Source organism: Schistocerca nitens, chromosome 2, assembly GCF_023898315.1.
Source record: "Schistocerca nitens isolate TAMUIC-IGC-003100 chromosome 2, iqSchNite1.1, whole genome shotgun sequence".
NCBI lineage: Eukaryota > Metazoa > Arthropoda > Insecta > Orthoptera > Acrididae > Schistocerca > Schistocerca nitens.
The window spans coordinates 410987579-411003355 of record NC_064615.1 but is presented as its reverse complement, the minus strand read 5'-3'; positions in this window follow the sequence as shown (position 1 = coordinate 411003355).

Below are 15777 nucleotides of genomic sequence, written 5' to 3'. Positions count from 1 at the left end.
GATTACCGAAGTATCAGTTTAATAAGTGCTGGTAGCAAAATGCTGACACGAATTCGTTATAGAAGAACGGAAAAATTGGTAGAAGCCGACCTCGGGAAGATCAGCCTGGATAACACACGAGGCAATTCTGACCCAACAATTTCTCTTAGAAGATGGGGTAAGAGAAGGGAAAACTACGTTTAGAGCGTTTATAGAATTACAGGAAGCTTTTGACAATGTTGACTATAATACTCTCTTTGAAGGTAGCAGGGGTAAAATACAAGGAGCGAAAGGTTATTTACAATTTGTGCAGATATCAGACGGCAATTATAGGAGTCGAAGGGCATGAAAGGGAAGCAGTAAAGGAAACCAAAGAAAAATTTAAAGTGGATATTAAAGTTCAGGGAGAAGAAATAAAAAGTCAGAGGTTGGCCTATGACATTGTAATTCTATCAAAGACATCAAAGGAATTTAAGATTAGTAGGAAGGAATGAGCAGTGTCTTGAAAGGAGGATGTAAGATGAACATCAAAAAGCAAGGATAATGGAATGTAGTCGAATTAAATCAGGCGATGCTGAGGGAATTAGATAAGGAAATGAGACATTTTAAATAGCAGATGAGTTTTATTAAATGGACAGAAAAATAACTGATGATGGCTAAAGTAGAGAAATGTACACTAGCAATGATAAGAAAAGCGTTTCTGAAGAAGAGAAATTTGTTAACAACAAATACAGTGACAGGAAGTCATCTCTGAAGTTATTTGTCTGTATTGTAGCCATGTATGGAAATAAAACAATAAACTGTTTAGACAGTAAGAGAATAGAAGCTTTTGAAATACAAAGGAATGCTGAAGATTAGATGGGTAGATCACCTAACTAATGAGGAGATATCGAATAGAATAGGGGAGACAAGAAATCTGTGGCATAATTCGTCTAAAAGAAGATATCTGTGGATAGGACACATTCTGAGACATCGAGGGATCACTTAATTGGTATTGGAGGGAAGTGCGGGGAGGGGGGGGAGGGGGAGGGGGCGGCCGAAAAAAGTAGAGGGAGGCAAAGATATGAATACAATAAGCAGATTCAGAAGTGATGTAGGTTGCAGTTGTTAGCAGAGATGAACAGGCTTCGTCAGGATAAAGTAGCACGAAGAGCTGCATCAAACCAAACTTCTAACAGAAGACCACTGCAACAACTATGGCTGCGAGCACTTATTCAGTAGAAGAGATGTGTTTTACAGTAGCGAAGGAGAAGAAGTGTTCATAGCTCATAAGGTAAGCAATTTAGAGCCCATGTTTACTGGACTTCTTTGCCTGAATGATCGCTCCTGTCATATCCCTCAATATTGACCATTTCTCCTGGAACACCCTGTATTACATTGTTTTTCCTCTGTCTCTCCCTACAGTTTTGTCCCCTACACCACAGACACAATGGAACTAATTGAAGAAAACCTACTGGCATACAACAAACTACCTGCAGAAACATTAGAGAGATAACCGAAACCCTTAAAGTAATTCTGGAACCCTTAAAGTAATCAAATTCCAAAATTACTTCTAATTGAAAATGAATTTTTCTTACAAAAAATGGCTTTCCAATGGCCCAGTATCAGGAATATTGCCCAACATATTCATCAACCACGAAGAAAAAATCATCTTTGATGTCGTCATCACAAAGAAAGGATGTAAAACTTTAACGGTACAGATTTGTGGCTGATATAATCTGTATGGTAGAAGAACCAACAAAGAAAATTGATAGGCTCAATATAGACATAAACAGTATCCTTAAGCACGCTCAATTCACCATGGAAAAAGAAACACAAAAGCAAATACATTTCTTGGGTATAAGAGTAAAAAGAGAGAGCAATAAGCACATATTTGACTCCTTCAGAAAGTCGACAGCAACAGATACGATTACGTATATGCCGCATCAAACCATCCACAAAATAAAATAGTGGATTTATGACATGTTACATAGACTGAATGACGCCCACTCAGTAAAGAAAACTGAAGAATCACAAACATTACAGCTCATAGCCAAAAACCATGGTTAATACACCCATATAATACAAAGACTCGACAACAAAATCAAAACACAACTAAAGAAAAATGGAAATAATCAGAGAACACAATCACCACAAAAACCCACAATCAATACCGACACTACAGTGCACACAAACACAAAACAGTACCATTCATGACATGATTAACTGAAAGAAATGGTACATTTCAACATACAAACACAAATCAACACACAGAACAGCACATATAATAAAGAAACAAGGATTACACAGTCCTTTCAGAACAAGAAACGCACTCCAGTCACATTTACAAACAAGAGACATATACATCTACACCTATATTCCACTAGCCACTTTACGGTGTGTGGTGGAAGGTGCTTTGTGTACCTCTGTCGCTTTCCCCTTTCCTTTTCCAGTCGTGTATAGTTCATGGGAAGGACGATTGCCGGTAAGTCTCAATGTGCAACAAACCAGATAACTTCCAAAGAGCATGTATATACCAAATAAATTACCAAGATTGTAGATCAGTTTATTTGGGAATAGCAGCAGAAATTTCAAAACTTGCTCTAAAGAACATATAACAAGCTGTAAATATGAAAGAGCCATTCTACCTTTGCAAAACACCTGACAAAATATGGGCTTGAACCGTCTGAGTGAACAACAAAAAACTCTTGAAATTACAGGAAAACTTTCGTATACAAAGAGTCCTTGCAATGAACAAGAAAAAATAATTATTTACCAAGTCAATATAAGCAATAACTTACTGATCATGTTAGCCACTAGAACAATAGCAAACAGAGATGTAAAACATAACCAGAATATATAATAAATTAATCTCTCTCCTCTCTCTCTCTCTCTCTCTCTCTCTCTCTCTCACACACACACATACACACACAAATAAACACTCCAATCCACTCACACTAGGAATAACATACGAAACAACACATACACGTATAACAAATATCAAACTACACATAGATACCAAATAAGTAAAACACGAAGGATAAACACACAACGACTGTAAGCAACACCACACACTGTAAACACATACGTTCAGTGCACAGTGAAAAGTGGGAGCGAAGTGTTGAAATCAATGTGGTCGAAAAAATGCCGAAAATCGGCCATCTGGAGAATGCAGAACGACTAAATACGTCTCCAGGTCAACACACGCGGATTAACATCATCAGAAATCGTAAGTAACACCATACAATAAATTAACCTCACGAAAATTGTGCAGCAAAAACTGTTTCTAACCTGTAAAGGTGGCAATGTGCGAATAGGTCTTGCTTTCTGAGGGTTCTGTACAACTTTATTATGTGTATACACAGTTCATTCAGCCCAAGAATCGAGAACCTCAACTATTTCTGCCTGTTGTCAACACTGATACTGGCAGCATATCGGTCCTACGAAATACGAGCCTGTCTAGAGTGCTCAAATTTTAAGTTTGAAGTCGGGTGGTAAATGACAAACTTTTTTTCGTGTTATGTAATTAAAAATTAACAATTTCGGATTTTTTCGTGACTCTCACTGTTAAACCTTGCTTTTTACCAATTTTCATGATTTTGGGTAAATGGGAAGTTCCCTGCTGGTTTCGAAGAGTCAGTTTGAGAGTATCAAAATATCTTTTGATTGCATTGACTTAGAAGAATAAGATTCTTACACGGCTAAAGGAATATGAACCTTAGTATGTGACACAAATTTCAACTTGTTACGTATATTAGTTCCTGAGAAAAAAGGGGTCTTAACAGAGGGAGAGACTGACTATTGGATAACAAATGACAAAAAACATTTTTTGTGACATAATTAAAATAAAAAATTTTCGGAGTCTTTCCTCTACTTTTACTATGAAAGGCCACTTGAATTTCATGATTCTAGGTCAACGGGAAGTACCCTACAGGTTTTGATGAGAGTATGAAAATATCTGACATAAATATCCGCATGTTTTGACTGCATTTACCTAGAAGCCTAAGTGTTTTTACGGTCAAGGAACCATAAACCTTATTAATATGTGATGTAGATTTCGACTTGACGCGCCCATCCCTTCGTGAGAGAAAAGGGTCTTAACGAACGAACAGACAGACAGCCTGATAACAAATGACAATTTTTTTTTCGTTAAGATAATTACAAGTTAACAGTTTTCGGATTTTTTCCTTTACATGTACTGTGAAACCATACTTCTTGCCAAATTTCATGATTCTTGGTCAACAATGAATACGCTACAGATTTCATTGAGTGATCTGCTAGAATCAAAATATGTGACATAAACTGCCGTAACTTTTGATTGCATTGACCAAGAACCTACAATTTTTTACCCCATGAAGGGACTGTAGAACTTAGTATTTTACATGAATTTCAAGTCGATACATTTACTCGTCCCTGGGGAAAAGCGTTTTTAACAGACAGGCTGACAACAAAGTGAACCTAAAAGGGTTCCGCTTTAACTGACTGAGATACGAAACCATAGAAACGAGAAAAAATCCAGAGAAAACTTAATGTACTAACATATATGTAACTGGTATGTAACGCATTTATTATATAAATAAAACAAAAATGTATCACGGGCAACTGAAGATGATTCAGAAATAAAATATACGAAACGCATGTGGAAAAAAAGAAACTACCTTTCATTTAGTTGCAAAGACTGAATGAGTTACTGATATTGAGCCATGCTGTGGCTCTCGTTGGTGCTGTTGTAGGTTTCCGTCCTCTGTTGGAGGCCAGACTGTATCGTTTAGTTGACATGGTTGCAGTTGTTTGTTCTCTTCTTGTGTTGATTGGCGCCATTTGGTTTCTCAAACGTTGCCTGTCCGCTTATCGATATGTAATAACTGTGGCCCTATCTTTGGGGTGACATCGTTATTCTTCCGGGTCATGTGAGTGAGCAGTTCAGTTGGGGACTCTGGAGGAGCCAAGAGGGCAGTGCGAAAACACGCCGGAACCGCTGGCGGCACGCATGCACTGCTAGATGGAAGGGCTGTGATCGTGAGGGTACACGACCTAGTCGTCAACTGGATCCAACAAGCTATAAGTTGAAAGGATTTTAATCCTAGCAGTGAAACCTCCACCATTGTGAGATCTCGCGACTCTCCAGTGACTTGGGTTCGTGTTGCTGCTTGCAGTGTCGCTGAGATGAAGAGCAGCGAGTGGAGTGCTTGGGGAAGGCGGATCTAATTAGCTTTCCTCGACCTCTTGTTACTAATTGCTACATTCTATGTTTTACTGTTTGTTAAGTTCAACCAGCGGTATTTTTCGTGCCTGTTGGCCGCTAACGCCCCAGTGAACTGCCCTGGAGGTTAGTGTATGTAACGACAGTGTACATTTCCTCGCCTTGCTGCTGCTGTCCGATAAAGCGTGTAGTTTTGACAGTTTCCTTGATTTTTAGGTCGGTTGGTGTTTCTTCTACTCTGGTAGTAGTGGTTCCTTTCTCCTTTCAGACGCTCTAAACACAGCATTCTCAGGACATAGTGCTGACCACCGGTTCCGGCTTTGGCATGGTGTTCCATCGTTCCATTGGATATCGGACGTTAAGTAGCTTTAGCAGATTATCATTAGACTGCCACTAGTCTGAATTACCATCTTTTGAAGTGAATGCAACTCTTGGCTGCCTTTCTCATCGCTCACGAAAGTGTTTTTGGCCTGACCTACTCAGAGGTCGATTCCTGGAGCACCATCTGTGGCCCTTGTGTTGTATTATTGTGTTATTATTGTGTTACCAAGTTATCATCATTTGTCTCACCTGTTTGGTGATCAGTTTCTTGTCCTTTTGAATTAACGTTGTTATTATATTTGCTGTTTTATTGTATGTTTCTAAATTTTTTAATATAATTGCCATTCTTGGAGTTACATCAAGTTTAAACGCTTGTGCTACCGAGTTTACTATCATTCTGTCTCACCTGTTTGGTGATCAGTTGCCTGTCTTTTAAATTAACTTTTGCTATTGCCTTGCTGTTTGACAGTATGTTTGTTAAATTTTTTTTAATAATTGCCATTCTTGGCGTTAAAGGCCTTCAGCCATGACTGTCGCTATTTATGTTAAAATTCTAATGTGGCAATTGTATTTTAGCAGTTAACCTTTAAGACCTTGGTGATTTTTTTCAGTATTTTAATAACTATAGTTTGTAAGTTGCAACAAGATAAACAATTCTTAATTTAATCAAAATATCCACGGGTGTACAGCAGGTCTACAGTGTCCAACGGGCACACTGTAGACCGGCAGTACACCCGTGGATATTTTGATTATCAAATACGCCAGGAGAAACTCAAGAATCAATTCTTAATTTATTGCCATTAAGGCCTTCAGCCGTGAGTGTGGCTACTTGTCTTGAAATTTTAATTTAGCAATTGTATTTTTGCAGCGAGCTTTAAGACCTTGGTCACTTTTATATTTTAATAACTGTAATTGTAAGTTGCAGCAAGTTTTATCAATTCTTAATTTTTGGCCATTAAGGCCTTCAGCCGTGAAACAGTTCTTAAGTTATTGCCATTATTTTAATTTGTTGTTGATTTTAAATAAATTGTGTGTGATTAAATGAAAAGCCAAGCCACAGTAACTGATTACGGCCCCGTCCACAATCATAACTGAATGCTGCCTTCCTTGACTACCAGGTCTCAGATATGTAACTGGTTTTCACCTGTTTAATGGTGTCGTAAAATTTAACTCACAGCTTATGGGCCATGTAATTACTAACGACACTGACATACAAACTTCCAATTTCAAGTTAAACATACCGAGAACGACCCTTCTATGTTATAAATTACATGTAGTTCTTGTCACAAGATATTGAGAGAGGACAAGTTACTCACTCGCCTATTTTTCGCACAGGGAAAATTATTAAAGATTTTGTTACAACCTGACGCACCTAGAGTGGGACTCCAGAAAGTTAACGGCCTGAACAGACGTTGATGGAGCCTGGTAGGGCGATAAAAGCATGAGGTATTTTTATGATTCTTAACTCGTAGAAACGGCTTGTTGGGAGTTGAAAGCCCATCCCTTAGTAAATCTTGCCGGGACAGGTCCACAGCCGTACAGGGCAGACATGGAAGCCCCTCACCGGGACAGGGCTCCAGGAGAACAATGCCGTGATACCAGTCACGGCGCCAGCAGAAGCCTGGGCAGGGGTGACGGTCTAAAGGGACGCGTCTACACTGTGAAGTCATAAACTGGTCATTGTGTGCAGAGCCACATGTAATACAAATTGACATATTTTTGGTTTTCACTGACACTGCTAGAAGGCCAGTGAGCCACTTCCCTTGGGCGCTCCTGTTGTATACGAAAACTCCGGCATCTGAAGAATGTTTAGAGATGGAATCTTTATTACAGTTCATAGCTAGGACTAACAAGCTCCGAGGCACAGGCGATTTAGATAAAGATCTTTGAGATTGTATCTGTTCACTTATTGCTGTGGGAAGAGACACGACTTCGGAGAAAATCATCTTTTTCCCCTCTGTGAAAACTTAAAAAAAAAAACAAGTAATTGGCGGTTTCTTTTTTTTAAGAGATGCAGGTTTCTTAACTCCTGCCCTGGTTCAACATGAGTTTGTGCTGTCGTGTGGGCGTGCGCGGGGAGGGGGGGGGGAGGTTTAGCGCCTCTAGAGCCTTGTGATTGGCTCAAGATGGTATGGTGTGAAGTCTATGTCGTTCATGCACTTGGCGGGAAAATAGAATTTTTCTGGATAAGTGGGGAAGCTGTCGGGTGTGGGACTTGGGCCTGGTAAGGACTTCTGGTCGAGGCTCTGGCACGTGTGGTTGATACTTGGGACCTGTCCTGAGACTGGCTTCCCTTGCGAGTAGTTTAGACTGAGGAGTCTGTGGTGAAGTTGTTACTGTACCGACAGCGTGACTTAAAACTTCTCGGACTACTTGTTTGCCGAGGGCACACTTATTCGTTTTTGGTTTACCAGTCTTGACGTTTGGTATCCTTGTGCATTCTGTCGTATAAGTGAGCCAAATTGGTCCTTGGTGCAACCAGAAAACGGGTGTGTCACTCACTGAAATCTACCATGATTTCAGGGCTCCGGTAGAGAGTAAATTTCTATCCGTCTGCCTGATCGCCAGACCATGAGATTTTTGCATCTCTTTCGTGGCCGCAATCTATTCACAGGTGCCCCCTCCACGTCTCACCTCCTCAGCTGCACACATCTTGCCAGCTGCAAGTCACGTCACCGCACGAAGTAAACAGGGTAACTTGTACTAGGTGGTGGGTTATTTATGAATCATGCATTTGAAGCGTAAAGAATTAAAAAAAAAGGAACAGGGTAACTTACTGAGGCTCCAGCATTGTCAGGGTGCACAGATCTCAATTGCCACTTGTTCTTAGCTGCACCTATGCAGAGAAACTTCAGTAGATTTGATCAACCAAAGTCTGCTCAGCATCAGATCAATTCAGCTTGTGTTATCCACATTTTTAGGACCAGAGTACTTGACTCATTGATCACCAATTTAAACTGTCTTTGCCAACCAGGCGCCACCCAGTAAGTGTTTAATCATCTGTTAGTTGTTTAGGGAATTCAATCTATAACTTGTTTAGTATAATTTATGTCTTGTTTGGTAAAATAAATGTTGTTAGTACCCTAAATTTTGCCAACATTCTCTATCAATTAAATAGTCCATACAAGTTACCTTTCAATATTTTTGCTTGTAATATCTTTGAGTTCAGTTCATTTAAAAAAATTAAATACTCCTAACCGTGGATTCCCTGTTTCCATTTCACAGAATCAATCAGTCTAGGTCGCAAATGGTGTGTGCTTTTCTGGTAATCTGTTTCAGTCACAGAGAGAACATTTTCAGACCAGTCAATCTGTTTGCGCCGTGGATCCTCAGCCGAGATACCTAGTGCAACTGACCACGGCACTGGAATCGGCATCGCTCCAGATCCGTGTCGGTACCTTCCAGAACATCATTGAGTCTCCTCCTAAATGTCCGCTCCACAAAAGGTGCGCTTTTGAAGGGTGGTCACAATAATGTGACTGGACCGTGTAGATTTATGTTTAAAGAACTTACCAGGAGCCCAAAAAAATGGCAACTAATGTGTGAGGGAGGGAGGGGAAGAGCATCAAATGATACGTCGCTTGCATGGAAAAATGTTTTCGATCCGGCCCTGGGTATGAGATACGCCTTGGCCGGACAGACATCTTCACTGACAGCTGTTTATTGATCCTCAGACCCAGTTACTCGACCTCTCACAGATGTATGACTCACCCAACAACGAAATGACAGCCTACGAGGAAATAGCACATTGTGTGAGGTTATGATCCCTGCCGGCCTGCTTGGCTGCTTGGTCTGCTTATTTCACAGAATGATTCATTTTTCCCTTCCTGTGGAAGAAGAAAGGGGTTTCCAGTACGTTTTGCCTCGTTTTCTCCAAATGCGCAGAGCTACCACCGAAGTTTGACAAATTTAAACACACTTTCGAAGCAGCTGTCACGCTTTGCATATCGGGACGCGTTATATTTTTGACACTAGTGGGCAATGCAGGATATAAATTGAAGGGCTTATTTCAATAGTGGTACAAATCCATTTTTGTTCATTCTGAGATACAGAGTCATAAAGTTAAAAGAGCGCTGAAAAATCTGCAGTTGTGATACCAGAAATATTCAAGTATATATACTTTAGGACACTTTATCTCAGAATGAACAAAAGTCGACTTGTACCACTATTGAAATAAGCCCATCAATCGTATGTCTTCCAAATCTGCAGGCGTTGCCAGATACATCAACAGATGATAGTACAGTAAGCAAGTGGCTATTGTTTGACAAATGCGTGCATATACTGCAGACTTGTTTGTCAGATCGGTCGATAATCAAAATTTCTCTCAAACACGTCAAACAAAGTATACGTTGGGCAAACACGCCAAACAAAGCGCCGCGCAGACAAATAATTTGAGCCGGCCGGTGTGGCCGTGCGGTTCTAGACGCTTCACTTTGGAACCGGGTGACCGCTACGGTCGCAGGTTCGAATCCTGCCTCGGGCATGGATGTGTGTGATGTCTTTCGGTTAGTTAGGTTTAAGTAGTTCTAAGTTCTAGGGGACTGATGACCACAGATGTTAAGTCCCATGGTGCTCAGAGCCATTTGAACCATTTGAACAAATAATTTGGCAAACACTTGAAATTTGACAAATTGTTTGAACGTCTACGGGGCTCTTAAGGGAACCGGAGGTACGGAGATATCTGCATTTGGCTCGAATGGACACAGCCACTGCGCTAAAAGGCCGGAAACGCTGGGTTCCCGTGGCGGTGTGCCCGCGTGCCCCAGGCCAGAGACGCCCTGCGCCGCGCCGCGCCGCGCCGCGCCGCGCCGCGCCGCGCCGCACGTCCTTGCTACGGCCGACCGGTGGCGTGTCCTCGCCACAGCTGATGCGGCCGTTTATTCATAGACCGAAAATAATGCCAGGAGCTCCGCGGCGCGCCGTAAACAAACGCATGCCGCTCCTGCAGCAGCGCCGCCTCTAGCCGCTGGCCGCTGGCCGCTGGCCGCCGGTCCAGACGAGAGGGGAGGGCTGAGCCGCTGGCTGGGAGCTGGCCAGCACCGCGGGCGAGCCACGCCACTGGCCGCGGCAACACTGGCAGCTTCAGAGGCACCAACTGTGTGTTATTCGCGGGGATTCCCCCACTCAGCGTCCTGCTGTTTCACCATTTTACACTTGCCGCGTATTCCGCGTTTAGGCCACAAGTCGTTAACGCCTTCCTCGTTGGTACTTTTCTTCACTTGCCGAAACTTACTATTCTCTTTTTCTCTTGAAATAAACCGCATAACCACTGTCGTAAATAGATACACGTTTTAAAGCTATTCACCTGTAAGTAGTGTCAGTGGTAGTCGGAACACAGTGATGTGAAAGCTTGAAAAGCTTGATCGTATTCTCGTCGGATCTGCAGCAGGATCATTCAGTCATCTTGACAGTATTTCAGGGGTCCATTTGGCTGCCATCTTCAGGTGAGAACACTGTTTGCTAAATTTCGCCAGAACTGTATGACCTGACTGCAAACCCGGAGAGAATACAGTCAATTAATACGTTGTGTAAGTTTACTTAGCCACTCATGACAAGCTTATCTGAACGAGTTTCAGGTCATTCCATTCGTGTAGCAGTAGGTGTAAACGTTTACACAGATTAAGCAAAAGCTATGGGAACGTACTGCATCTAATGAAGATTGTTGGCTGCTGAAGCACCTGCAGTGCCTCTGCCTCCAATTGCCCTGGTAAAACTGGGTTCCTAACGCCCCAGCACTCCACATTCAAATCGTCTGCAATATGATACGCAGTACCCCATCGATCAGACTGTACAGCACTCTGGATGCAATGTGACATCCATTTATCAAAGACTTACAGTCACCTCATGTGGTGATTTGTTTACTTTTGTTTTATTTATTGATTTATTAGTCTTTTCCATATGGCCTTACCTGCCATTATATTGAACACACCTCCTCTTCCTCTCTCTCTGTCCACATCCTACTTCCTGTGTGTGTTGCTTGTAGCAACTGCAACACACTTCAATAAAGCAGGCCTATACTTGTGCCACAATACATCTGACATGCAGGGCAGGGTACACATCAGGGACTTGAAAATCATTTATTTGCCCCTGATGTACAGGCCACCATGCAGTGTGGGTCGATAAGGGAGGCTGATACTGCTCCAACACAACAGTCCTGTCATGCAGGGCAGCCTACATATCAGTGCCCCAAAAACAGCTTCTTTCCCCTGACATGTAGGCTGCCCTGAAGAGCAGGTTGATCTGATGGATCAGTGCTGTTCCTACACAACATGGCTGTCACTAAGAGCAGCCTAAACGCCAGGTGCTGAAAAAGCACAGTTTTGCCCATCTAACTGCTCTTATCATAGCTAGGATGTTATGACTTCCAAAGCACTGATATTCGTGAGGCCTGCTGTTTCTGTGCCAAATATAGTTAAACATCGATTCCATTTGGGAGGAGATTCTGAACAAACACACATACATTCTGTTTGAACCTGACAAAACCTGACAAGGTGAGGACCATTAGGAACTCTCTTACATCTAATGAGACATACCATACATTTTACACAGGGTAGGTATCTTTACACTTTGAGCGCTGGCAGCAATGGGCATGTGAGAAGGGATGAGGAGAGGAGAATGTGGTAAAACACAAGTAATGAAGACAGGGGAAAGGAAACTGGCGTGGCTGATTGGGAAACGAAAAGAGAAAGAAGCATAACCAGGAGAAGATGGAAGCATATACTTTACTATTTGGCAGAGGAAAATTGGTCATAGACGTTAATTATTGAGGGAACATTATGTGGGCGGCAGATGAAAGTATTCAACTTCTTCCTAACAGCAAAAGCACAATGATGGTGTCATCTTCCTTCAAGGCATGGCTGTTTGTTGTATGTCAACAAAGTAGAGCTTACAGTGTGCAGCACCCGTGACCATTCTCGTCGTCGTCGTGTTTGCTTCCACTCTTACGTGCAAGAAAAAAAGACAAACGAACCATGGAGTAATATTTAACATTATCTGCCCTAGTTTACATCAACAACATTACTTACAATGCAGAATAACGCGCTTTCGAAGCAGAACATGCTGTAGTCTTGATAAATATCAGCACAATACTCAGATAGAGGAGTGTTGCAGATATAATGCACACAAACATTCATGGTTAACACTAACGGGCGTAAGGTAAGCAGAAGTCTTCCTGTATGTGGCGATAGTATTTTCTGCCTATCTGAATTACTCATCCAAGGATATATCCAAAAGACATCTCTATATCAAGATACACACTATGTGACCAAAAGTATCTGGACACCCCCAAAAATTTTTCATATTAGGTGCATTGTGATGCCACCTACTGCCAGGTACTCCATATCAGCGATCTCAGTAGTCATTAGACATCATGAGAGAGCAGAATGGGACGCTCCACAGAATTTACAGACTTCGAACGGGGTCAGGGGATTGGGTGTCATACGTCTGTATGCGAGATTTCCACACTCCTAAACATTCTTAGGTCCACTGTTTCAGATGTGATAGTGAAGTACAAACGTGAAGGGACATGTACAGCGAAAAAGCGTACAGGCCAACCTCGTCTGTTGACTGAGAGAGACTGCCGACAGTTGAAGAGGGTCGTACGGTGTAATAGGCAGACATCTCTTCAGACCATCACACAGGAATTCCAATCTGCATCACGATCCACTGCAAGTACTATGACAGTTAGGAGGGAAGTGAGAGAACTTTGATTTCATGGTCGAGCGGCTGCTCATAAGCCACACATCACGCCGGTTGATGCCAAACAACGCCTCGCTTGGTGTAAGGCGCGTAAACATCGGACGACTGAACAGTGGAAAAACGATGTGTGGAGTGACGAATCACGGTACACAACGTGGCGATCCAATGGCAGGGTGAGGGTATGGCGAATACGCAGTGAACGTCATCTGCCAGCGAGTGTAGTGCCAACAGTAAAATTTGGAGGCGGTGGTCTTATGGTGTGGTCGTGTTTTTCATGGAAGGGGCTTGCACATCTTGTTTCTTTGCGTGGTACTTTCACAGCACAGGCCTACATTGATGTTTTAAGCACCTTCTTGCCTCCCACTGTTGAAGAGCAATTCGGGAATGGCGATTGCATCTTTCAACAGATCGAGCACTTGTTCATAATGCACGGCTTGTGGCGGAGTGGTTACAAGACAACAGCAGCCCTGTAACGGACTGGCCCGCACAGAGTCCTGACTTGAATCCTATAGAACACCTTCGGGATATTTTGGAACACAGACTTCGTGCCAAGTCTCACCGACCGACATCGATACCTCTCCTCAGAGCAGCACTCCGTGAAGAATGGGCTGCCATTCCCCAAGAAACCTTCCAGCACCTGATTAAACATATGCCTACCAGAGCTGAAGCTGCCATCATGGCTAAGGGTAAGCCAACACCATATTCAATTCCAGCATTACCGACAGAGGGCGCCACGAACTTTTAAGTCATTTTCAGCCAGGTGTCCGGATATTTTTGATCACGTAGTGTATGTAATATAGTATTGTTATGCCATCGAGATGAATAACTCTGAACTTCTTAATTGTTTATGGGATACTAAGATTACTTGCACTTTCCATTCGGACGCGCTCTCGGTGTGCTCTTATCTCCTGGGACTTCGGTGTTTCATGATCCACCGTTTCGTTTGGTGCATAGCACAGTACTATTTATGCCTTCCGTTTCAGTCTGGTCACTGGTCAGTTTGCTTGTTTCGCCGTGTTTATTACTAATTTCCAACGTGTATCTCTCCATTGCTCGCTGAACAATGTCAATGTTTCAATGATCTCCACATTAAAAGTCCTTGCCCCACCGCTATATGTCAAAACTATAAGTACACACAGATTGTGGAGGTTCTTTTGCAGACACTTAGGAAGCTTATTTTTGAGAAATAGTTAGACAAAATCACTCCAAGCCATTTAGCTCCTCTTCTTTCTTTTGCTGTCATATGAATCGTTAACTTCACCACCCTTAAGCAATAATACCCGTCAGCAGTATATCGAGGTATTTGCCACACAGTTCAAGTTTCCGCCACTAGTCGACGCTGCAATCACGGAAAAATCCAAGACGGAGATGGTTCAAAACAAAAAAATGCAAGATGGCGGTGACAGTAAGTTTAAAAAATAGAAGGTGGTTGTTGTGAGAAATTTCTAAATACAAGTTAGTAGTGGTGAGAAAGTTCAAAAATGCAAGATGGTGGTAGGAAATCTAAATATCTAGGGTGACAGAACTGTCTTGTGTGTGCTTTGTACCTTCTCCCCCCCCCCTTCCCCCTTATTCGTCCCCCTCCCCACTCCAGCCAATCTTAGTGTAGTATTAAAATTTTACAGTCTGTTGAATTGCGTAAAATGGCACTAGTTCGAAGAAATGTAGTATTGCCTCACAAATACTGCTTTATGATAGGGTGCACTGTCACGTTGATGCATTCACGCATCATATCTGAACTGTAACTCTGATGTGTGCACTACACAGTAATGAAAAATGTTCATATCTTCCTGCATTTAGCGTTTTCTTAAGCACAATAACGGGACCATGCCGTAACTACAAAAACACTCCCATATCGCAACACAATCACTGCCTCTTCCTCCGTACTCCACTTAGGTTACGTAACGTTTACCATTCCAAATTATTTGTTTCCAGTCATCCACTGTCCAGCGGCATCACTATTTGTATCACTTCAAGTATCGCTGAGCACTGACCACAGAAATGTGTGGTACATGAGAAGCTGCTCGACCAATACACCTCATTCTTTTTACTTCTCTACACAGATTCATCGTGCTAATTGGACTGCACTAGCACTTTAGAACTCAAGAATGATTCCTGCTTTACAACTAGACTCCGCAATGCTCGACGATCCTTGTTCATCAGTACATAAAGCCTGCCTGGTCCTGGTTGTTGTTATTGTTACCACGCACATCACTAACAGTCTACTTGGGATGTTTTAGAAAGGCTGAAATGCCCCTGTCATTCAGGTGACATCCAACGAGTAGCCCAAGTTCCAAGTCACTAACTCTCCTGGCCGGGCCATTCTACTGTTGTTGTTCTTCTGCTGACAACCAAATAGTCCACCTCACAGAATTCCATTTACATGGGGTGTAAAAAAGTTATAAAAATGCATTTCAATCAAACGGACATCAAAGTTTCTCGGAAAGATAGTTTTACATTGACGTTGACATAATTTTGCTATATTCATTCATATTGTGAACAAGGATTTTGTGTGATACATTGTGGTTTCTACGTAATACATATTCTATAGAAAATAAATGTCGATATTTTGACACTGGCTGGATCCAGCTCACTAC